Source organism: Pelodiscus sinensis, chromosome 1 (genome assembly GCF_052426305.1).
Source record: "Pelodiscus sinensis isolate ZL-2025 chromosome 1, ASM5242630v1, whole genome shotgun sequence".
In the NCBI taxonomy this organism is placed as follows: Eukaryota; Metazoa; Chordata; order Testudines; family Trionychidae; genus Pelodiscus; species Pelodiscus sinensis.
The window spans coordinates 139,909,533-139,934,449 of record NC_143052.1 but is presented as its reverse complement, the minus strand read 5'-3'; positions in this window follow the sequence as shown (position 1 = coordinate 139,934,449).

Genomic DNA, 24,917 nt, shown 5'->3' with positions numbered 1-24,917 from the left:
CCATCGCAGCATGAGGAGGACGTTTTTAGGCTCCGGAGGTGAATTTCTGGCTCCACAGCCCGGGTCGCCGTTTTCGCCTTCAAAAGTCGATTTCGGCCATCACGGCCCGAAGAGGGTGTTTTCGGGCACCGGACGTGGATTTAGGCCTACGCAGCTCGTTTCGACGTTTTCAACTACAGAAGTCAATTTTGTCCATCGCGGGTTGAGGAGGGCGTTTTCAGCCTCCGAACGTGCATTTTGGCCTCCGAAGCCCGTGTCTCCATTTTTGGCCTCAAAAGTCGATTTCGGTCATCGTGGCGCGAGGAGGACGTTTTCACGCTCTGGATGTGTATTTCTGGCTCCGCAGCCCGGGTCGCCATTTTCACCTTCAAAAGTCGATTTCGGCCATCGCGGCCCGAGAAGGGCTTTTTCGGGCTCCGCACGTGATTTTTTCGCTCCGCGGCCCGGGTCGCCATTTTGACCTTCAAAAGTCGATTTTGGCCATCGCGGCCCGAATAGGGCGTTTTCGGGCTCCGCAGGTGATTTTCTCTCTCCGCCGCCCGGGGTCACCGTTTTCACCTTCAGAAGTGGATTTCGGCCATCATGGCCCGAGGAGGATGTTTTCAGGCTCCGGACATGAATTTCTGGCGCCGCGGCCCGGGTCGCCGTTTTCGGCTTCAAAACTCGATTTTGGCCATCGCGGCCCGAGTAGGGCGTATTCAGGCTCTGGAAGTGATTTTCTCGGTCCGCAGCCCGGGTCGCCGTTTTTGTCTTCAAAAGTCAATTTCGGCCATCGCAGCATGAGGAGGACGTTTTTGGGCTCCGGAGGTGAATTTCTGGCTCCACAGCCCGGGTCTCCGATTCCGGCTTCAAAAGTCGATTTTGGCCATCGCGGCCCGAGTAGGGCGTATTCAGGCTCTGGAAGTGATTTTCTCGGTCCGCAGCCCGGGTCGCCGTTTTCGGCTTCAAAAGTCGATTTCGGCCATCGCGGCCCGAGTAGGGCGTATTCAGGCTCTGGAAGTGATTTTCTCGGTCCGCAGCCCGGGTCGCCGTTTTTGTCTTCAAAAGTCAATTTCGGCCATCGCAGCATGAGGAGGACGTTTTTAGGCTCCGGAGGTGAATTTCTGGCTCCACAGCCCGGGTCTCCGATTCCGGCTTCAAAAGTCGATTTTGGCCATCGCGGCCCGAGTAGGGCGTATTCAGGCTCTGGAAGTGATTTTCTCGGTCCGCAGCCCGGGTCGCCGTTTTTGTCTTCAAAAGTCAATTTCGGCCATCGCAGCATGAGGAGGACGTTTTTAGGCTCCGGAGGTGAATTTCTGGCTCCACAGCCCGGGTCGCCGTTTTCGCCTTCAAAAGTCGATTTCGGCCATCACGGCCCGAAGAGGGTGTTTTCGGGCACCGGACGTGGATTTAGGCCTACGCAGCTCGTTTCGACGTTTTCAACTACAGAAGTCAATTTTGTCCATCGCGGGTTGAGGAGGGCGTTTTCAGCCTCCGAACGTGCATTTTGGCCTCCGAAGCCCGTGTCTCCATTTTTGGCCTCAAAAGTCGATTTCGGTCATCGTGGCGCGAGGAGGACGTTTTCACGCTCTGGATGTGTATTTCTGGCTCCGCAGCCCGGGTCGCCATTTTCACCTTCAAAAGTCGATTTCGGCCATCGCGGCCCGAGAAGGGCTTTTTCGGGCTCCGCACGTGATTTTTTCGCTCCGCGGCCCGGGTCGCCATTTTGACCTTCAAAAGTCTATTTCGGCCATCGCGGCCCGAATAGGGCGTTTTCGGGCTCCGCAGGTGATTTTCTCTCTCCGCCGCCCGGGGTCACCGTTTTCACCTTCAGAAGTGGATTTCGGCCATCATGGCCCGAGGAGGATGTTTTCAGGCTCCGGACATGAATTTCTGGCGCCGCGGCCCGGGTCGCCGTTTTCGGCTTCAAAACTCGATTTTGGCCATCGCGGCCCGAGTAGGGCGTATTCAGGCTCTGGAAGTGATTTTCTCGGTCCGCAGCCCGGGTCGCCGTTTTTGTCTTCAAAAGTCAATTTCGGCCATCGCAGCATGAGGAGGACGTTTTTGGGCTCCGGAGGTGAATTTCTGGCTCCACAGCCCGGGTCTCCGATTCCGGCTTCAAAAGTCGATTTTGGCCATCGCGGCCCGAGTAGGGCGTATTCAGGCTCTGGAAGTGATTTTCTCGGTCCGCAGCCCGGGTCGCCGTTTTCGGCTACAAAAGTCGATTTCGGCCATCGCGGCCCGAGTAGGTCGTTTTCAGGCTCTGGAAGTGATTTTCTCGGTCCGCAGCCCGGGTCGCCGTTTTTGTCTTCAAAAGTCAATTTCGGCCATCGCAGCATGAGGAGGACGTTTTTGGGCTCCGGAGGTGAATTTCTGGCTCCACAGCCCGGGTCTCCGATTCCGGCTTCAAAAGTCGATTTTGGCCATCGCGGCCCGAGTAGGGCGTATTCAGGCTCTGGAAGTGATTTTCTCGGTCCGCAGCCCGGGTCGCCGTTTTCGGCTTCAAAAGTCGATTTCGGCCATCGCGGCCCGAGTAGGTCGTATTCAGGCTCTGGAAGTGATTTTCTCGGTCCGCAGCCCGGGTCGCCGTTTTTGTCTTCAAAAGTCAATTTCGGCCATCGCAGCATGAGGAGGACGTTTTTAGGCTCCGGAGGTGAATTTCTGGCTCCACAGCCCGGGTCTCCGATTCCGGCTTCAAAAGTCGATTTTGGCCATCGCGGCCCGAGTAGGGCGTATTCAGGCTCTGGAAGTGATTTTCTCGGTCCGCAGCCCGGGTCGCCGTTTTTGTCTTCAAAAGTCAATTTCGGCCATCGCAGCATGAGGAGGACGTTTTTAGGCTCCGGAGGTGAATTTCTGGCTCCACAGCCCGGGTCGCCGTTTTCGCCTTCAAAAGTCGATTTCGGCCATCACGGCCCGAAGAGGGTGTTTTCGGGCACCGGACGTGGATTTAGGCCTACGCAGCTCGTTTCGACGTTTTCAACTACAGAAGTCAATTTTGTCCATCGCGGGTTGAGGAGGGCGTTTTCAGCCTCCGAACGTGCATTTTGGCCTCCGAAGCCCGTGTCTCCATTTTTGGCCTCAAAAGTCGATTTCGGTCATCGTGGCGCGAGGAGGACGTTTTCACGCTCTGGATGTGTATTTCTGGCTCCGCAGCCGGGTCGCCATTTTCACCTTCAAAAGTCGATTTCGGCCATCGCGGCCCGAGAAGGGCTTTTTCGGGCTCCGCACGTGATTTTTTCGCTCCGCGGCCCGGGTCGCCATTTTGACCTTCAAAAGTCTATTTTGGCCATCGCGGCCCGAATAGGGCGTTTTCGGGCTCCGCAGGTGATTTTCTCTCTCCGCCGCCCGGGGTCACCGTTTTCACCTTCAGAAGTGGATTTCGGCCATCATGGCCCGAGGAGGATGTTTTCAGGCTCCGGACATGAATTTCTGGCGCCGCGGCCCGGGTCGCCGTTTTCGGCTTCAAAACTCGATTTTGGCCATCGCGGCCCGAGTAGGGCGTATTCAGGCTCTGGAAGTGATTTTCTCGGTCCGCAGCCCGGGTCGCCGTTTTTGTCTTCAAAAGTCAATTTCGGCCATCGCAGCATGAGGAGGACGTTTTTGGGCTCCGGAGGTGAATTTCTGGCTCCACAGCCCGGGTCTCCGATTCCGGCTTCAAAAGTCGATTTTGGCCATCGCGGCCCGAGTAGGGCGTATTCAGGCTCTGGAAGTGATTTTCTCGGTCCGCAGCCCGGGTCGCCGTTTTCGGCTTCAAAAGTCGATTTCGGCCATCGCGGCCCGAGTAGGTCGTATTCAGGCTCTGGAAGTGATTTTCTCGGTCCGCAGCCCGGGTCGCCGTTTTTGTCTTCAAAAGTCAATTTCGGCCATCGCAGCAAAAGGAGGACGTTTTTGGGCTCCGGAGGTGAATTTCTGGCTCCACAGCCCGGGTCTCCGAATCAGGCTTCAAAAGTCGATTTTGGCCATCGCGGCCCGAGTAGGGCGTATTCAGGCTCTGGAAGTGATTTTCTCGGTCCGCAGCCCGGTTCGCCGTTTTCGGCTTCAAAAGTCGATTTCGGCCATCACGGCCCGAAGAGGGTGTTTTCGGGCACCGGACGTGGATTTAGGCCTACGAAGCCCGTTTCGACGTTTTCAGCTACAGAAGTCAATTTTGTCCATCGCGGCTTGAGGAGGGCGTTTTCAGGCTCCGAACGTGCATTTTGGCCTCCGAAGCCCGTGTCTCCTTTTTTGGCCTCTAAAGTCGATTTCGGTCATCGTGGCACGAGGAGGACGTTTTCGCGCTCTGGATGTGGATTTCTGGCTCCGCAGCCCGGGTCGCCGTTTTCGGCTTCAAAAGTCGATTTCGGCCATCGCGGCCCGAGAAGTGATTTTTCGGGCTCCGCACGTGATTTTCTCGCTCCGCGGCCCGGGTCGCCGTTTTCACCTTCAAAAGTCGATTTCGGCCATCGCGGCCCAGGAAGGGCTTTTTCGGGCTCCGCACGTGATTTTCTCAGTCCTTGGCCCGGGTCACCGTTTTCGGCTTCAAAAGTCGATTTCGGCCATCGCGGCCCGAATAGGGCGTTTTCGGGCTCCGCAGGTGATTTTCTGACTCCGCTGCCCGGGTCACCGTTTTCACCTTCAGAAGCGGATTTCGGCTATCATGGCCCGAGGATGATGTTTTCAGGCTCCGGACATGAATTTCTGGCGCCGCGGCCGGGGTCGCCGTTTTCGGCTTCAAAACTCGATTTTGGCCATCGCGGCCCGAGTAGGGCGTATTAAGGCTCTGGAAGTGATTTTCTCGGTCCGCAGCCCGGGTCGCCGTTTTTGTCTTCAAAAGTCAATTTCGGCCATCGCAGCATGAGGAGGACGTTTTTGGGCTCCGGAGGTGAATTTCTGGCTCCACAGCCCGGGTCTCCGAATCAGGCTTCAAAAGTCGATTTTGGCCATCGCGGCCCGAGTAGGGCGTATTCAGGCTCTGGAAGTGATTTTCTTGGTCCGCAGCCCGGGTCGCCGTTTTCGGCTTCAAAAGTCGATTTCGGCCATCGCGGCCCGAATAGGGCGTTTTCGGGCTCCGCAGGTGATTTTCTCACTCCGCCGCCCGGGTCACCGTTTTCACCTTCAGAAGTGGATTTCGGCCATCATGGCCCGAGGATGATGTTTTCAGGCTCCGGACATGAATTTCTGGCGCCGCCGCCCGGGTCGCCGTTTTCGGCTTCAAAACTCGATTTTGGCCATCGCGGCCCGAGTAGGGCGTATTCAGGCTCTGGAAGTGATTTTCTCGGTCCGCAGCCCGGGTCGCCGTTTTTGTCTTCAAAAGTCAATTTCGGCCATCGCAGCATGAGGAGGACGTTTTTGGGCTCCGGAGGTGAATTTCTGGCTCCACAGCCCGGGTCTCCGATTCCGGCTTCAAAAGTCGATTTTGGCCATCGCGGCCCGAGTAGGGCGTATTCAGGCTCTGGAAGTGATTTTCTCGGTCCGCAGCCCGGGTCGCCGTTTTCGCCTTCAAAAGTCGATTTCGGCCATCACGGCCCGAAGAGGATGTTTTCGGGCACCGGACGTGGATTTAGGCCTACGCAGCTCGTTTCGACGTTTTCAACTACAGAAGTCAATTTTGTCCATCGCGGGTTGAGGAGGGCGTTTTCAGCCTCCGAACGTGCATTTTGGCCTCCGAAGCCCGTGTCTCCATTTTTGGCCTCAAAAGTCGATTTCGGTCATCGTGGCGCGAGGAGGACGTTTTCACGCTCTGGATGTGTATTTCTGGCTCCGCAGCCCGGGTCGCCATTTTCACCTTCAAAAGTCGATTTCGGCCATCGCGGCCCGAGAAGGGCTTTTTCGGGCTCCGCACGTGATTTTTTCGCTCCGCGGCCCGGGTCGCCATTTTGACCTTCAAAAGTCGATTTCGGCCATCGCGGCCCGAATAGGGCGTTTTCGGGCTCCGCAGGTGATTTTCTCTCTCCGCCGCCCGGGGTCACCGTTTTCACCTTCAGAAGTGGATTTCGGCCATCATGGCCCGAGGAGGATGTTTTCAGGCTCCGGACATGAATTTCTGGCGCCGCGGCCCGGGTCGCCGTTTTCGGCTTCAAAACTCGATTTTGGCCATCGCGGCCCGAGTAGGGCGTATTCAGGCTCTGGAAGTGGATTTAGGCCTCCGCAGCCCGTTTCGCCGTTTTTGTCTTCAAAAGTCAATTTCGGCCATCGCAGCATGAGGAGGACGTTTTTGGGCTCCGGAGGTGAATTTCTGGCTCCACAGCCCGGGTCTCCGATTCCGGCTTCAAAAGTCGATTTTGGCCATCGCGGCCCGAGTAGGGCGTATTCAGGCTCTGGAAGTGATTTTCTCGGTCCGCAGCCCGGGTCGCCGTTTTCGGCTTCAAAAGTCGATTTCGGCCATCGCGGCCCGAGTAGGGCGTATTCAGGCTCTGGAAGTGATTTTCTCGGTCCGCAGCCCGGGTCGCCGTTTTTGTCTTCAAAAGTCAATTTCGGCCATCGCAGCATGAGGAGGACGTTTTTGGGCTCCGGAGGTGAATTTCTGGCTCCACAGCCCGGGTCTCCGATTCCGGCTTCAAAAGTCGATTTTGGCCATCGCGGCCCGAGTAGGGCGTATTCAGGCTCTGGAAGTGATTTTCTCGGTCCGCAGCCCGGGTCGCCGTTTTCGGCTTCAAAAGTCGATTTTGGCCATCGCGGCCCGAGTAGGGCGTATTCAGGCTCTGGAAGTGATTTTCTCGGTCCGCAGCCCGGGTCGCCGTTTTTGTCTTCAAAAGTCAATTTCGGCCATCGCAGCATGAGGAGGACGTTTTTGGGCTCCGGAGGTGAATTTCTGGCTCCACAGCCCGGGTCTCCGATTCCGGCTTCAAAAGTCGATTTTGGCCATCGCGGCCCGAGTAGGGCGTATTCAGGCTCTGGAAGTGATTTTCACGGTCGGCAGCCCGGGTCGTCGTTTTCGGCTTCAAAAGTCGATTTCGGCCATCACGGCCTGAAGAGGGTGTTTTCGGGCACCGGACGTGGATTTAGGCCTACGCAGCCCGTTTCGACCTTTTCAACTACAGAAGTCAATTTTGTCCATCGTGGGTTGAGGAGGGCGTTTTCAGCCTCCGAACGTGCATTTCGGCCTCCGAAGCCCGTGTCTCCATTTTTGGCCTCAAATGTCGATTTCGGTCATCGTGGCGTGAGGAGGACGTTTTCGCGCTCTGGATGTGGATTTCTGGCTCCGCAGCCCGGGTCGCCATTTTCACCTTCAAAAGTCGATTTCAGCCATCGCGGTCCGAGAAGGGCTTTTTCGGGCTCCGGACGTGATTTTCTCAGTCCTTGGCCCGGGTCGCCGTTTTCGGCTTCAAAAGTCGATTTCGGCCATCGCGGCCCGAATAGGGCGTTTTCGGGCTCCGCAGGTGATTTTCTCACTCCGGTGCCCGGGTCACCGTTTTCACCTTCAGAAGTGGATTTCGGCCATCATGGCCCGAGGATGATGTTTTCAGGCTCCGGACATGAATTTCTGGCGCCGCGGCCTGGGTCGCCGTTTTCGGCTTCAAAACTCGATTTTGGCCATCGCGGCCCAGGAAGGGCTTTTTCGGGCTCCGCACGTGATTTTTTCGGTCCGCAGCCCGGGTCGCCGTTTTTGTCTTCAAAAGTCAATTTCGGCCATCGCAGCATGAGGAGGACGTTTTTGGGCTCCGGAGGTGAATTTCTGGCTCCACAGCCCGGGTCTCCGATTCCGGCTTCAAAAGTCGATTTTGGCCATCGCGGCTCAGGAAGGGCTTTTTCGGGCTCCGCACGTGATTTTCTCAGTCCTTAGCCCGGGTCGCCGTTTTCGGCTTCAAAAGTCGATTTCGGCCATCACGGCCCGAAGAGGGTGTTTTCGGGCACCGGACGTGGATTTAGGCCTACGAAGCCCGTTTCGACGTTTTCAGCTTCAGAAGTCAATTTTGTCCATCGCGGCTTGAGGAGGGCGTTTTCAGGCTCCGAACGTGCATTTTGGCCTCCGAAGCCCGTGTCTCCATTTTTGGCCTCAAAAGTCGATTTCGGTCATCGTGGCACGAGGAGGACGTTTTCGCGCTCTGGATGTGGATTTCTGGCTCCGCAGCCCGGGTCGCCGTTTTCGGCTTCAAAAGTCGATTTCGGCCACCGCGGCCCGAGAAGGGATTTTTCGGGCTCCGCACGTGATTATCTCGCTCCGCGGCCCGGGTCGCCGTTTTCACCTTAAAAAGTCGATTTCGGCCATCGCGGCCCAGGAAGGGCTTTTTCGGGCTCCGCACGTGATTTTCTCGGTCCGCAGCCCGGGTCGCCGTTTTTGTCTTCAAAAGTCAATTTCGGCCATCGCAGCATGAGGAGGACGTTTTTGGGCTCCGGAGGTGAATTTCTGGCTCCACAGCCCGGGTCTCCGATTCGTGCTTATAAGTCGATTTTGGCCATCGCGGCCCGAGTAGGGCGTATTCAGTGATTTTCTCGGTCCGCAACCCGGGTCGCCGTTTTCGGCTTCAAAAGTCGATTTCGGCCATCGCGGCCCGAATAGGGCGTGTTCGGGCTGCGCAGGTGATTTTCTCTCTCCGCTGCCCGGGTCACCGTTTTCACCTTCAGAAGTGGATTTCGGCCATCATGGCCCGAGGATGATGTTTTCAGGCTCCGGACATGAATTTCTGGCGCCGCGGCCCGGATCGCCGTTTTCGGCTTCAAAACTCGATTTTGGCCATCACGGCCCGAGTAGGGCGTATTCAGGCTCTGGAAGTGATTTTCTCGGTCCGCAGCCCGGGTCGCCGTTTTTGTCTTCAAAAGTCAATTTCGGCCATCTCATCATGCGGAGGACGTTTTTGGGCTCCGGAGGTGAATTTCTGCCTCCACAGCCCGGGTCTCCGATTCCGGCATCAAAAGTCGATTTTGGCCATCGCGGCCCAGGAAGGGCTTTTTCGGGCTCCGCACGTGATTTTCTCGGTCCGCAGCCCGGGTCGCCGTTTTCGGCTTCAAAAGTCGATTTCGGCCATCACGGCCCGAAGAGGGTGTTTTCGGGCACCGGACGTGGATTTAGGCCTACGAATCGCGTTTCGACGTTTTCAGCTACAGAAGTCAATTTTGTCCATCGCGGCTTGAGGAGGGCGTTTTCAGGCTCCGAACGTGCATTTTGGCCTCCGAAGCCCGTGTCTCCATTTTTGGCCTCAAAAGTCGATTTCGGTAATCGTGGCACGAGGAGGACGTTTTCGCGCTCTGGATGTGGATTTCTGGCTCCGCAGCCCGGGTCTCCGATTCCTGCTTAAAAAGTCGATTTTGGCCATCGCGGCCCGAGTAGGGCGTATTCAGGCTCTGGAAGTGATTTTCTTGGTCCGCAGCCCGGGTCGCCGTTTTTGGCTTCAAAAGTCGATTTCGGCCATCGCGGCCCGAATAGGGCGTTTTCGGGCTCCGCAGGTGATTTTCTCTCTCCGCCGCTCGGGGTCACCGTTTTCACCTTCAGAAGTGGATTTCGGCCATCATGGCCCGAGGAGGATGTTTTCATGCTCCGGACATGAATTTCTGGAGCCGCGGCCCGGGTCGCCGTTTTCGGATTCAAAACTCGATTTTGGCCATCGCGGCCCGAGTAGGGCGTATTCAGGCTCTGGATGTGATTTTCTCGGTCCGCAGCCGGGGTCGCCGTTTTTGTCTTCAAAAGTCAATTTCGGCCATCGCAGCATGAGGAGGACGTTTTTGGGCTCCGGAGGTGAATTTCTGGCTCCACAGCCCGGGTCTCCGATTCCTGCTTCAAAAGTCGATTTTGGCCATCGCGGAACGAGTAGGGCGTATTCAGGCTCTGGAAGTGATTTTCACGGTCGGCAGCCCGGGTCGCCGTTTTCGGCTTCAAAAGTCGATTTCGGCCATCACGGCCCGAAGAGGGTGTTTTATGGCACCGGACGTGGATTTAGGCCTACGCAGCCCGTTTCGACGTTTCCACTACAGAAGACAATTTTGTCCATCGTGGGTTGAGGAGGGCGTTTTCAGTCTCCGAACGTGCATTTTGGCCTCCGAAGCCCGTGTCTCCATTTTTGGCCTCAAATGTCGATTTCGGTCATCGTGGCGCGAGGAGGACGTTTTCGTGTTTTGATTGTTGATTTCTGGCTCCGCAGCCCGGGTCGCCATTTTCACCTTCAAAAGTCGATTTCAGCCATCGCGGTCCGAGAAGGGCTTTTTCGGGCTCCGGACATGATTTTCTCAGTCCTTGGCCCGGGTCGCCGTTTTCGGCTTCAAAAGTCGATTTCGGCCATCGCGGCCCGAATAGGGCGTTTTCGGGCTCCGCAGGTGATTTTCTCACTCCGCTGCCCGGGTCACCGTTTTCACCTTCAGAAGTGGATTTCGGCCATCATGACCCGAGGATGATGTTTTCAGGCTCCGGACATGAATTACTGGCGCCACGGACTAGGTCGCCGTTTTCGGCTTCAAAACTCGATTTTGGCCATCGCGGCCCGAGTAGGGCGTATTCAGGCTCTGGAAGTGATTTTCTCGGTCCGCAGCCCGGGTCGCCGTTTTTGTCTTCAAAAGTCAATTTCGGCCATCGCAGCATGAGGAGGACGTTTTTGGGCTCCGGAGGTGAATTTCTGGCTCCACAGCCCGGGTCTCTGATTCCGGCTTCAAAAGTCGATTTTGGCCATCGCGGCCCGAGTAGGGCGTATTCAGGCTCTGGAAGTGATTTTCTCGGTACGCAGCCCGGGTCGCCGTTTTTGGCTTCAAAAGTCGATTTCGGCCATCGCGGCACGAGGATGGTGATTTCGGCCTCCGGACATGGATTACTGGCTCCGCAGCCCGGGTCGCCGTTTTCGGCTTCAAAAGTCGATTTCGGCCATCACGGCCCGAAGAGGGCGTTTTCGGGCACCGGACGTGGATTTAGGCCTACGCAGCCCGTTTCGACGTTTTAAACTATAGAAGTCAATTTTGTCCATCGTGGGTTGAGGAGGGCGTTTTCAGCCTCCGAACGTGCATTTTGGCCTCCGAAGCCCGTGTCTCCATTTTTGGCCTCAAAAGTCGATTTCGGTCATCATGGTGCGAGGAGGACGTTTTCGAGCTCTGGATGTGGATTTCTGGCTCCGCAGCCCCGGTCGCCATTTTCACCTTCAAAAGTCGATTTCGGCCATCGCGGCCCGAGAAGGGCTTTTTCGGGCTCCGGACGTGATTTTTTCGCTCCGCGGCCCGGGTCGCCATTTTGACCTTCAAAAGTCAATTTCGGCCATCGCGGCCCGAATAGGGCGTTTTCGGGCTCCGCAGGTGATTTTCTCTCTCCGCCGTTTTCACCTTCAGACGTGGATTTCGGCCATCATGGCCCGAGGAGGATGTTTTCAGGCTCCGGACATGAATTTCTGGCGCCGCGGCCGGGGTCGCCGTTTTCGGCTTCAAAAGTCGATTTTGGCCATCGCGGCCCGAGTAGGGCCTATTCAGGCTCTGGAAGTGATTTTCTCGGTCCGCAGCCCGGGTCGCCGTTTTTGTCTTCAAAAGTCGATTTCGGCCATCGCGGCACGAGGATAGCGTTATCGGGCTCCGGACACGGATTACTGGCTCCTCAGCCCAGGTCGCCGTTTTCGGCTTCAAAAGTCTATTTTGGCCATCACGGCCCGAAGAGGGTGTTTTCGGGCACCGGACGTGGATTTAGGCCTACGAAGCCCGTTTCGACGTTTTCAGCTACAGAAGTCAATTTTGTCCATCGCGGCTTGAGGAGGGCGTTTTCAGGCTCCGAACGTGCATTTTGGCCTCCGAAGCCCGTGTCTCCATTTTTGGCCTCAAAAGTCGATTTCGGTCATCGTGACACGAGGAGAACGTTTTCGCGCTCTGGATGTGGATTTCTGGCTCCGCAGCCCGGGTCGCAGTTTTCGGCTTCAAAAGTCAATTTCGGCCATCGCGGCCCGAGAAGGACTTTTTCGGGCTCCGCACGTGATTTTCTCAGTCCTTAGCCCGGGTCGCCGTTTTCGGCTTCAAAAGTCGATTTCGGGCATCGCGGCCCGAATAGGGCGTTTTGGGCTCCGCAGGTGATTTTCTCACTCCGCTGCCCGGGTCACAGTTTTCACCTTCAGAAGTGGATTTCGGCCATCATGGCCCGAGGATGATGTTTTCAGGCTCCGGACATGAATTTCTGGCGCCGCGGCCTGGGTCGTAGTTTTCGGCGTATTGAGGCTCTGGAAGTGATTTTCTCGGTCCGCAGCCCGGGTCGCCGTTTTCGGCTTCAAAACTCGATTTTGGCCATCGCGGCCCGAGTTGGGCGTATTCAGGCTCTGGAAGTGATTTTCTCGGTCCGCAGCCCGGGTCGCCGTTTTTGTCTTCAAAAGTCAATTTTGGCCATCGCAGCATGAGGAGGACATTTTTTGGCTCTGGAGGTGAATTTCTGGCTCCACAGCCCGGGTCTTCGATTCCGGCTTCAAAAGTCGATTTTGGCCATCGCGGCCCGAATAGGGCGTTTTCGGGCTCCGCAGGTGATTTTCTCACTCCGCTGCCCTGGTCACCGTTTTCACCTTCAGAAGTGGATTTCGGCCATCATGGCCCGAGGATGATGTTTTCAGGCTCCGGACATGAATTTCTGGCGCCACGGCCTGGGTCGTAGTTTTCGGCGTATTGAGGCTCTGGAAGTCATTTTCTCGGTCCAGAGCCCGGGTCGCCGTTTTCGGCTTCAAAACTCGATTTTGGCCATCGCGGCCCGAGTTGGGCGTATTCAGGCTCTGGAAGTGATTTTCTCGGTCCGCAGCCCGGGTCGCCGTTTTTGTCTTCAAAAGTCAATTTCGGCCATCGCAGCATGAGGAGGACGTTTTTGGGCTCCGGAGGTGAATTTCTGGCTCCACAGCCCGGGTCTCCGATTCCGGCTTCAAAAGTCGATTTTGGCCATCGCGGCCCGAGTAGGGCGTATTCAGGGTCTGGAAGTGATTTTCTCGGTCCGCAGCCCGGGTCTCCGTTTTTGGCTTCAAAAATCGATTTCGGCCATCGCGGCACGAGGATAGCGTTTTCGGCCTCCGGACATGGATTACTGGCTCCGCAGCCCGGGTCGCCGTTTTCGGCTTCAAAAGTCGATTTCGGCCATCACGGCCCGAAGAGGGTGTTTTCGGGCACCGGACGTGGATTTAGGCCTACGAAGCCCGTTTCGACGTTTTCAGCTACAGAAGTCAATTTTGTCCATCGCGGCTTGAGGAGGGCGTTTTCAGGCTCCGAACGTGCATTTTGGCCTCCGAAGCCCGTGTCTCCATTTTTGGCCTCAAAAGTCGATTTCGGTCATCGTGGCACGAGGAGGACGTTTTCGCGCTCTGGATATGGATTTCTGGCTCCGCAGCCAGGGTCGCCGTTTTCGGCTTCAAAAGTCGATTTCGGCCATCGCGGCCCGAGAAGGGATTTTTCGGGCTCCTCACGTGATTTTCTCGCTCCGCGGCCCAGGTCGCCGTTTTCACCTTAAAAATTCGATTTCGGCCATCGCGGCCCAGGAAGGGCTTTTGCGGGCTCCGCACGTGATTTTCTCAGTCCTTGGCCCGGGTCGCCGTTTTCGGCTTCAAAAGTCGATTTCGGCCATCACGGCCCGAAGAGGGTGTTTTCGGGCACCAGACATGGATTTAGGCCTACGAAGACCGTTTCGACGTTTTCAGCTACAGAAGTCAATTTTGTCCATCGCGGCTTGAGGAGGGCGTTTTCAGGCTCCGAACGTGCATTTTGGCCTCCGAAGCCCGTGTCTCCATTTTTGGCCTCAAAAGTCGATTTCGGTCATCGTGGCACGAGGAGGACGTTTTCGCGCTCTGGATGTGGATTTCTGGCTCCGCAGCCCGGGACGCCGTTTTCGGCTTCTAAAGTCGATTTCGGCCATCGCGGCCCGAGAAGGGATTTTTCGGGCTCCGCACGTTATTTTCTCAGTCCTTGGCCCGGGTCGCCGTTTTCGGCTTCAAAAGTCGATTTCGGCCATCGCGGCCCGAGTAGGGTGTTTTCGGGCTCCGCAGGTGATTTTCTCTCTCCGCTGCCCAAGTCACCGTTTTCACCTTCAGAAGCGGATTTCGGCCATCATGGCCCGAGGATGATGTTTTCAGGCTCCGGACATGAATTTCTGGCGCCGCGGCCCGGGTCGCCGTTTTCGGCTTCAAAACTCGATTTTGGCCATCGCGGCCCGAGTAGGGCGTATTCAGGCTCTGGAAGTGATTTTCTCGGTCCGCAGCCCGGGTCGCCGTTTTTGTCTTCAAAAGTCAATTTCGGCCATCGCAGCATGAGGAGGACGATTTTGGGCTCCGGAGGTGAATTTCTGGCTCCACAGCCCGGGTCTCCAATTCTGGCTTCAAAAGTCGATTTTGGCCATCGCTGCCCGAGTAGGGCGTATTCAGGCTCTGGAAGTGATTTTCTTGGTCCGCAGCCCGGGTTGCCGTTTTTGGCCTCAAAAGTCGATTTCGGTCATCATGGCGAGAGGAGGACGTTTTCGAGCTCTGGATGTGGATTTCTGGCTCCGCAGCCCGGGTCGCCATTTTCACCTTCAAAAGTCGATTTCCGCCATCGCGGCCCGAGAAGGGCTTTTTCGGGCTCCGCACGTGATTTTTTCGCTCCGCGGCCCTGGTCGCCATTTTGACCTTCAATAGTCAATTTTGGCCATCGCGGCCCGAATAGGGCGTTTTCTGGCTACGCAGGTGATTTTCTCTCTCCGCCGCCCGGGGTCACCGTTTTCACCTTCAGAAGTGGATTTCGGCCATCATGGCCCGAGGAGGATGTTTTCAGGCTCCGGACATGAATTTCTGGCGCCGCGGCCAGGGTCGCCGTTTTCAGCTTCAAAACTCGATTTTGGCCATCGCGGCCCGAGTAGGGCGTATTCAGGCTCTGGAAGTGATTTTCTCGGTCCGCAGCCCAGGTCGCAGTTTTTGTCTTCAAAAGTCAATTTCGGCCATCGCAGCATGAGGAGGACGTTTTTGGGCTCCGGAGGTGAATTTCTGGCTCCACAGCCCGGGTCTCCGATTCCAGCTTCAAAAGTCTATTTTGGCAATCGCGGCTCGAAGAGGGCGTATTCAGGGTCTGGAAGTGATTTTCTCGGTCCGCAGCCCGGGTCGCCGTTTTTGGCTTCAAAAGTCGATTTCGGCCATCGCGGCACGAGGATAGCGTTATGGGGCTCCGGAGACGGATTACTGGCTCCACAGCGCGGGTCGCCGTTTTCGGCTTCAAAAGTCTATTTTGTCCATCGCGGCTTGAGGAGGGCGTTTTCTGGCTCCGAACGTGCATTTTGGCCTCCGAAGCCCGTGTCTCCATTTTTGGCCTCAAAAGTCGATTTCGGTCATCGTGGCACGAGGAGGACGTTTTCGCGCTCTGGGTGTGGATTTCTGGCTCCGCAGCCCGGGTCGCCGTTTTCGGCTTCAAAAGTCAATTTCGGCCATCGCGGCCCGAGAAGGACTTTTTCGGGCTCCACACGTGATTTTCTCAGTCCTTGGCCCGGGTCGCCGTTTTCGGCTTCAAAAGTCGATTTCGGCCATCGCAGCCCGAGAAGGGATTTTTCGGGCTCCGCACGTGATTTTCTCGCTCCGCGGACCGGGACGCCGTTTTCACCTTCAGAAGTGGATTTCGGCCATCATGGCCCGAGAAGGATGTTTTCAGGCTCCGGACATGAATTTCTGGCGCCGCGGCCCGGGTCGCCGTTTTCGGCTTCAAAACTCGACTTTGGCCACCGCGGCCCGAGTAGGGCGTATTCAGGCTCTGGAAGTGATTTTCTCGGTCCGCAGCCCGGGTCGCCGTTTTGGTCTTCAAAAGTCAATTTCGGCCATCGCAGCATGAGGAGGACATTTTTGGGTTCCAGAGGTGAATTTCTGGCTCCACAGCCCGGCTCTCCGATTCCGGCTTCAAAAGTCGATTTTGGCCATCGCGGCCCGAGTAGGGCGTATTCAGGGTCTGGAAGTGATTTTCTCGGTCCGCAGCCCGGGTCGCGGTTTTCGGCTTCTAAAGTCGATTTCGGCCATCGTGGCCCGAGTAGGGCGTATTCAGGCTCTGGAAGTGATTTTCTCGGTCCGCAGCCTGGGTCGCCGTTTTTGGCTTCAAAAGTCGATTTCGGCCATCGCGGCACGAGGATGGCGTTTTCGGCCTCCGGACATGGATTACTGGCTCCGCAGCCCGGGTCGCCGTTTTCGGCTTCAAAAGTCGATTTCGGCCATCGCGGCACGAGGATAGCGTTTTCGGCCTCCGGACATGGATTACTGGCTCCGCAGCCCGGGTCGCCGTTTTCGGCTTCAAAAGTCGATTTTGGCCATCACGGCACGAAGAGGGTGTTTTCGGGCACCGGATAAGGATTTAGGCCTACGCAGCCCGTTTCGACGTTTTCAACTACAGAAGTCAATTTTGTCCATCGCGGGTTGAGGAGGGCGTTTTCAGCTTCCGAACAGGCGTTTTGGCCTCCGAAGCCCGTGTCTCCATTTTTGGCCTCAAAAGTTGATTTCGGTCATTGTGGCGCGAGGAGGACGTTTTCGCGCTCTGGATGTGGATTTCTGGCTCCGCAGCCCGGGTCGCCATTTTCACCTTCAAAAGTCGATTTCGGCCATCGCGGCCCAGGAAGGGCTTTTTCGGGCTCCGGACGTGATTTTCTCAGTCCTTGGCCTGGGTCGCCGTTTTCGGCTTCAAAAGTCGATTTCGGCCATCGCGGCACGAGGATAGCGTTTTCGGCCTCCGGACATGGATTACTGGCTCCGCGGCCCGGGTCGCCGTTTTCACCTTGAAAAGTCGATTTCGGCCATCGCGGCCCAGGAAGGGCTTTTGCGGGTTCCGCACGTGGTTTTCTCAGTCCTTGGCCCGGGTCGCCGTTTTCGGCTTCAAAAGTCGATTTCGGCCAACGCGGCCCGAATAGGGCGTTTTCGGGCTCCGCAGGTGATTTTCTCTCTCCGCTGCCCAAGTCACCGTTTTCACCTTCAGAAGCGGATTTCGGCCATCATGGCCCGAGGATGATGTTTTCAGGCTCCGGACATGAATTTCTGGGGCCGCGGCCCGGGTCGCCGTTTTCGGCTTCAAAACTCGATTTTGGCCATCGCGGCCCGAGTAGGGCGTATTCAGGCTCTGGAAGTGATTTTCTCGGTCCGCAGCCCGGGTCGCCGTTATTGTCTTCAAAAGTCAATTTCGGCCATCGCAGCATGAGGAGGACGTTTTTGGGCTCCGGAGGTGAATTTCTGGCTCCACAGCCCGGGTCTCCGATTCCGGCTTCAAAAGTCGATTTTGGCCATCGCGGCCCGAGTAGGGCGTATTCAGGCTCTGGAAGTGATTTTCTCGGTCCGCAGCCCGGGTCGCCGTTTTTGTCTTCAAAAGTCAATTTCGGCCATCGCAGCATGAGGAGGACGTTTTTGGGCTCTGGAGGTGAATTTCTGGCTCCACAGCCTGGGTCTCCGATTCCGGCTTCAAAAGTCGATTTTGGCCATCGCGGCCCGAGTAGGGCGTATTCAGGCTCTGGAAGTGATTTTCTCGGTCCGCAGCCCGGGTCGCCGTTTTTGTCTTCAAAAGTCGATTTCGGCCATTGCTGCACGAGGATAGCATTATCGGGCTTCTGACATGGATTACTGGCTCCGCAGCCCGGGTCGCCGTTTTCGGCTTCAAAAGTCTATTTTGGCCATCACGTCCCGAAGAGGGTGTTTTCGGGCACCGGACGTGGATTTAGGCCTACGAAGCCCGTTTCGACGTTTTCAGCTACAGAAGTCAATTTTGTCCATCGCTGGTTGAGGAGGGCGTTTTCAGGCTCCGAACGTGCATTTTGGCCTCCGAAGCCCGTGTCTCCATTTTTGGCCTCAAAAGTCGATTTCGGTCATCGTGGCACGAGGAGGACGTTTTCGCGCTCTGGATGTGGATTTCTGGCTCCGCAGCCCGGGTCGCCGTTTTCGGCTTCAAAAGTCAATTTCGGCCATCGCGGCCCGAGAAGGACTTTTTCGGGCTCCACACGTGATTTTCTCAGTCCTTGGCCCGGGTCGCCGTTTTCGGCTTCAAAAGTCGATTTCGGCCATCGCGGCCCGAGAAGGGATTTTTCGGGCTCCGCACGTGATTTTCTCGCTCCGCGGCCCGGGACGCCGTTTTCACCTTCAAAAGTGGATTTCGGCCATCATGGCCCGAGAAGGATGTTTTCAGGATCCGGACATGAATTTCTGGCGCCGCGGCCTGGGTCGCCGTTTTCGGCTTCAAAACTCGATTTTGGCCATCGCGGCCCGAGTAGGGCGTATTCAGGCTCTGGAAGGGATTTTCTCGGTCCGCAGCCCGGGTCGCCGTTTTTGTCTTCAAAAGTCAATTTCGGCCATCGCAGCATGAGGAGGACGTTTTTGGGCTCCGGAGGTGAATTACTGGCTCCACAGCCCGGGTCTCCGATTCGGGCTTCAAAAGTCGATTTTGGCCATCGCGGCCTGAGTAGGGCGTATTCAGGCTCTGGAAGTGATTTTCTCAGTCCGCAGCCCGGGTCGCCGTTTTTGGCTTCAAAAGTCGATTTCGGCCATCGCGGCAAGAGGATAGCGTTATCTGGCTCCGGACATGGATTACTGGCTCCGCAGCCCGGGTCGCCGTTTTCGGCTTCAAAAGTCTATTTTGGCCATCACGGCCCGAAGAGGGTGTTGTCAGGCACCGGACGTGGACTTAGGCCTACGAAGCCCGTTTCGACGTTTTCAGCTACAGAAGTCAATTTTGTCCATCGCGGCTTGAGGAGGGCGTTTTCAGGCTCCGAACGTGCATTTTGGCCTCCGAAGCCCGTGTCTCCATTTTTGGCCTCAAAAGTCGATTTCGGTCATCGTGGCACGAGGAGGACGTTTTCATGCTCTGGATGTGGATTTCTGGCTCCGCAGCCCGGGTCGCCGTTTTCGGCTTCAAATGTCGATTTCGGCCATCGCGGCCCGAGAAGGAATTTTTCGGGCTCCGCACGTGATTTTCTCGCTCCGCGGCCCGGGTCGCCGTTTTCGGCTTCAAAAGTCGATTTCGGCCATCGCGGCCCAGGAAGGGCGTTTTCGGGCTCCGCAGGTGATTTTCTCACTCCGCTGCCCGGGTCACCGTTTTCACCTTCAGAAGTGGATTTCCGCCATCATGGCCTGAGGACGATGTTTTCAGGCTCCGGACATGAATTTCTGGTGCCGCGGCCCGGGTCGCCGTTTTCGGCTTCAAAACTCGATTTTGGCCATCGCGGCCCGAGTAGGGCGTATTCAGGCTCTGGAAGTGATTTTCTCGGTCCGCAGCCCGGGTCGCCGTTTTTGTCTTCAAAAGTCAATTTCGGCCATCGCAGCATGAGGAGGACGTTTTTGGGCTCCGGAGGTGAATTTCTGGCTCCAAAGCCCGAGTCTCCGATTCCGGCTTCAAAAGTCGATTTTGGCCATCGCGGCCCGAGTAGGGCGTATTCAGGCTCTGGAAGTGATTTTCTCGGTCCGCAGCCCGGGTCGCCGTTTTTGGCTTCAAAAGTCGATTTCGGCCATCGCGGCACGAGGATAGCGTTTTCGGCCTCCGGACATGGATTACTGGCTCCGCAGCCCGGGTCGCCGTTTTCGGCTTCAAAAGTCGATTTCGGCCATCACGGCCCGAAAAGGGTGTTTTCGGTCACCGGACGTGGATTTAGGCCTACGCAGCTCGTTTCGACGTTTTCAACTACAGAAGTCAATTTTGTCCATCGCGGGTTGAGGAGGGCGTTTTCAGGCTCCGAACGTGCATTTTGGCCTCCGAAGCCCGTGTCTCCATTTTTGGCCTCAAAAGTCGATTTCGGTCATCGTGGCGCAAGGAGGACGTTTTTGCGCTCTGGATGTGGATTTCTGGCTCCGCAGCCCGGGTCGCCATTTTCACCTTCAAAAGTCGATTTCGGCCATCGCGGCACGAGGATAGCGTTATCGGGCTCTGGACATGGAATACTGGCTCCGCAGCCCGGGTCGCCGTTTTCGGCTTCAAAAACGATTTCGGCCATCACGGCCCGAGAAGGGATTTTTCGGGCTCCGCACGTTATTTTCTCAGTCCTTGGCCCGGGTCGCCGTTTTCGGCTTCAAAAGTCGATTTCGGCCATCGCGGCCCGAGTAGGGTGTTTTCGGGCTCCGCAGGTGATTTTCTCTCTCCGCTGCCCAAGTCACTGTTTTCACCTTCAGAAGCGGATTTCGGCCATCATGGCCCGAGGATGATGTTTTCAGGCTCCGGACATGAATTTCTGGCGCCGCGGCCCGGGTCGCCGTTTTCGGCTTCAAAAGTCGATTTTGGCCATCGCGGCCCGAGTAGGGCGTATTCAGGCTCTGGAAGTGATTTTCTCGGTCCGCAGCCCGGGTCGCCGTTTTTGTCTTCAAAAGTCAATTTCGGCCATCGCAGCATGAGGAGGACGATTTTGGGCTCCGGAGGTGAATTTCTGGCTCCACAGCCCGGGTCTCCGATTCCGGCTTCAAAAGTCGATTTTGGCCATCGCGGCCCGAGTAGGGCGTATTCAGGCTCTGGAAGTGATTTTCTTGGTCCGCAGCCCGGGTTGCCGTTTTCGGCTTCAAAAGTCGATTTCGGCCATCGCGGCCCGAGAAGGGCTTTTTCGGGCTCCGGACGTGATTTTTTCGCTCCGCGGCCCGGGTCGCCATTTTGACCTTCAAAAGTCAATTTTGGCCATCGCGGCCCGAATAGGGCGTTTTCGGGCTCCGCAGGTGATTTTCTCTCTCCGCCGCCCGGGGTCACCGTTTTCACCTTCAGAAGTGGATTTCAGCCATCATGGCCCGAGGAGGATGTTTTCAGGCTCCGGACATGAATTTCTGGCGCCGCGGCCCGGGTCGCCGTTTTCGGCTTCAAAACTCGATTTTGGCCATCGCGGCCCGAGTAGGGCGTATTCAGGCTCTGGAAGTGATTTTCTCGGTCCGCAGCCCGGGTCGCCGTTTTTGGCTTCAAAAGTCAATTTCGGCCATCGCAGCATGAGGAGGACGTTTTTGGGCTCCGGAGGTGAATTTCTGGCTCCACAGCCCGGGTCTCCGATTCCGGCTTCAAAACTCGATTTTGGCCATCGCGGCCCGAGTAGGGCGTATTCAGGCTCTGGAAGTGATTTTCTCGGTCCGCAGCCCGGGTCGCCGTTTTTGGCTTCAAAAGTTGATTTCGGCCATCGCGGCACGAGGATAGCGTTATCGGGCTCCGGACATGGATTACTGGCTCCGCAGCCCGGGTCGCCGTTTTCGGCTTCAAAAGTCTATTTTGGCCATCACGGCCCGAAGAGGGTGTTTTTGGGCACCGGAAGTAGATTTAGGCCTACGAAGCCCGTTTCGACGTTTTCAGCAACAAAAGTCAATTTTGTCCATCGCGGGTTGAGGAGGGCGTTTTCAGGCTCCGAACGTGCATTTTGGCCTCCGAAGCCCGTGTCTCCATTTTTGGCCTCAAAAGTCGATTTCGGTCATCGTGGCACGAAGAGGACGTTTTCGCGCTCTGGATGTGGATTTCTGGCTCCGCAGCCCGGGTCGCCGTTTTCGGCTTCAAAAGTCGATTTCGGCCATCGCGGCCCGAGAAGGGATTTTTCGGGCTCCGCACGTGATTATCTCGCTCCGCAGCCCGGGACGCCGTTTTCACCTTCAAAAGTCGATTTTGGCCATCGCGGCCCGAGTAGGGCGTATTCAGGCTCTGGAAGTGATTTTCTCGGTCCGCAGCCCGGGTCGCCGTTTTTGTCTTCAAAAGTCAATTTCGGCCATCGCAGCATGAGGAGGACGTTTTTGGGCTCCGGAGGTGAATTTCTGGCTCCACAGCCCGGGTCTCCGATTCCGGCTTCAAAAGTCGATTTTGGCCATCGCGGCCCGAGTAGGGCGTATTCAGGCTCTGGAAGTGATTTTCTCGGTCCGCAGCCCGGGTCGCCGGTTTTGGCTTCAAAAGTCGATTTCGGCCATCGCGGCACGAGGATAGCGTTATCGGGCTCCGGACATGGATTACTGGCTTCCGCAGCCCGGGTCGCCGTTTTCGGCTTCAAAAGTCTATTTTGGCCATCACGGCCCGAAGAGGGTGTTTTCGGGCACCGGACGTGGATTTAGGCCTACGAAGCAGGTTTCGACGTTTTCAGCTACAGAAGTCAATTTTGTCCATCGCGGCTTGAGGAGGGCGTTTTCAGGCTCCGAACGTGCATTTTGGCCTCCGAAGCCCGTGTCTCCATTTTTGGCCTCAAAAGTCGATTTCGGTCATCGTGGCACGAGGAGGATGTTTTCGCGCTCTGGATGTGGATTTCTGGCTCCGCAGCCGGGGTCGCCGTTTTCGTCTTCAAAAGTCGATTTCGGCCATCGCGGCCCGAGAAGGGATTTTTCGGGCTCCGCACGTGATTTTCTCAGTCCTTGGCCCGGGTCGCCGTTTTCGGCTTCAAAAGTCGATTTCGGCCATCGCGGCCCGAATAGGGCGTTTTCGGGCTCCGCAGGTGATTTTCTCTCTCCGCTGCCCGAGTCACCGTTTTCACCTTCAGAAGCGGATTCCGGCCATCATGGCCCGAGGATGATGTTTTCAGGCTCCGGACATGAATTTCTGGCGCCGCGGCCCGGGTCGCCGTTTTCGGCTTCAAAACTCGATTTTGGCCATCGTGGCCCGAGTAGGGCGTATTCAGGCTCTGGAAGTGATTTTCTCGGTCCGCAGCCCGGGTCGCCGTTTTCGGCTTCAAAAGTCGATTTCGGCCATCGCGGCCCGAGAAGGGCTTTTTCGGGCTCCGGACGTGATTTTTTCGCTCCGCGGCCCGGGTCGCCATTTTGACCTTCAAAAGTCAATTTTGGCCATCGCGGCACGTGGATAGCGTTATCGGGCTCCGGACATGGATTACTGGCTCCGCAGCCCGGGTCGCCGTTTTCGGCTTCAAAAGTCTATTTTGGCCATCGCGGCCCGAGTAGGGCGTATTCAGGCTCTGGAAGTGATTTTCTCGGTCCGCAGCCCGGGTCGCCGTTTTTGTCTTCAAAAGTCAATTTCGGCCATCGCAGCATGAGGAGGACGTTTTTGGGCTCCGGAGGTGAATTTCTGGCTCCACAGCCCGGGTCTCCGATTCCGGCTTCAAAAGTCGATTTTGGCTATCTCGGCCCGAGTAGGGCGTATTCAGGCTCTGGAAGTGATTTTCTCGGTCCGCAGCCCGGGTCGCCGGTTTTGGCTTCAAAAGTCGATTTCGGCCATCGCGGCACGAGGATAGCGTTATCGGGCTCCGGACATGGATTACTGGCTTCCGCAGCCCGGGTCGCCGTTTTCGGCTTCAAAAGTCTATTTTGGCCATCACGGCCCGAAGAGGGTGTTTTCGGGCACCGGACGTGGATTTAGGCCTACGAAGCAGGTTTCGACGTTTTCAGCTACAGAAGTCAATTTTGTCCATCGCGGCTTGAGGAGGGCGTTTTCAGGCTCCGAACGTGCATTTTGGCCTCCGAAGCCCGTGTCTCCATTTTTGGCCTCAAAAGTCGATTTCGGTCATCGTGGCACGAGGAGGATGTTTTCGCGCTCTGGATGTGGATTTCTGGCTCCGCAGCCCGGGTCGCCGTTTTCGGCTTCAAAAGTCGATTTCGGCCATCGCGGCCCGAGAAGGGATTTTTCGGGCTCCGCACGTGATTTTCTCAGTCCTTGGCCCGGGTCGCCGTTTTCGGCTTCAAAAGTCGATTTCGGCCATCGCGGCCCGAATAGGGCGTTTTCGGGCTCCGCAGGTGATTTTCTCTCTCCGCTGCCCGAGTCACCGTTTTCACCTTCAGAAGCGGATTCCGGCCATCATGGCCCGAGGATGATGTTTTCAGGCTCCGGACATGAATTTCTGGCGCCGCGGCCCGGGTCGCCGTTTTCGGCTTCAAAACTCGATTTTGGCCATCGCGGCCCGAGTAGGGCGTATTCAGGCTCTGGAAGTGATTTTCTCGGTCCGCAGCCCGGGTCGCCGTTTTCGGCTTCAAAAGTCGATTTCGGCCATCGCGGCCCGAGGAGGGCTTTTTCGGGCTCCGGACGTGATTTTTTGGCTCCGCGGCCCGGGTCGCCATTTTGACCTTCAAAAGTCAATTTTGGCCATCGCGGCACGTGGATAGCGTTATCGGGCTCCGGACATGGATTACTGGCTCCGCAGCCTGGGTCGCCGTTTTCGGCTTCAAAAGTCTATTTTGGCCATCACGGCCCGAAGAGGGTGTTTTCGGGCACCGGATGTGGATTTAGGCCTACGAAGCCCGTTTCGACGTTTTCAGCTACAGAAGTCAATTTTGTCCATCGCGGCTTGAGGAGGGCGTTTTCAGGCTCCGAACGTGCATTTTGGCCTCCGAAGCCCGTGTCTCCATTTTTGGCCTCAAAAGTCGATTTCGGTCATTGTGGCACGAGGAGGACGTTTTCGCGCTCTGGATGTGGATTTCCGGCTCCGCAGCCCGGGTCGCCGTTTTCGGCTTCAAAAGTCGATTTCGGCCATCGCGGCCCGAGAAGGGATTTTTCGGGGTCCGCACGTGATTTTCTCGCTCCGCAGCCCGGGACGCCGTTTTCACCTTCAAAAGTCGATTTTGGCCATCGCGGCCCGAGTAGGGCGTATTCAGGCTCTGGAAGTGATTTTCTCGGTCCGCAGCCCGGGTCGCCGTTTTTGTCTTCAAAAGTCAATTTCAGCCATCGCAGCATGAGGAGGACGTTTTTGGGCTCCGGAGGTGAATTTCTGGCTCCACAGCCCGGGTCTCCGATTCCGGCTTCAAAAGTCGATTTTGGCCATCGCGGCCCGAGTAGGTCGTATTCAGGGTCTGGAAGTGATTTTCTCGGTCCGCAGTCCGGGTCGCCGTTTTTGGCCTCAAAAGTCGATTTCGGTCATCTTGGCGCGAGGAGGACGTTTTCGAGCTCTGGATGTGGATTTCTGGCTCCGCAGCCCGGGTCGCCATTTTCACCTTCAAAAGTCGATTTCCGCCATCGCGGCCCGAGAAGGGCTTTTTCGGGCTCCGCACGTGATTTTTTCGCTCCGCGGCCCTGGTCGCCATTTTGACCTTCAATAGTCAATTTTGGCCATCGCGGCCCGAATAGGGCGTTTTCGGGCTCCGCAGGTGATTTTCTCTCTCCGCCGCCCGGGGTCACCGTTTTCACCTTCAGAAGTGGATTTCGGCCATCATGGCCCGAGGAGGATGTTTTCAGGCTCCGGACATGAATTTCTGGCG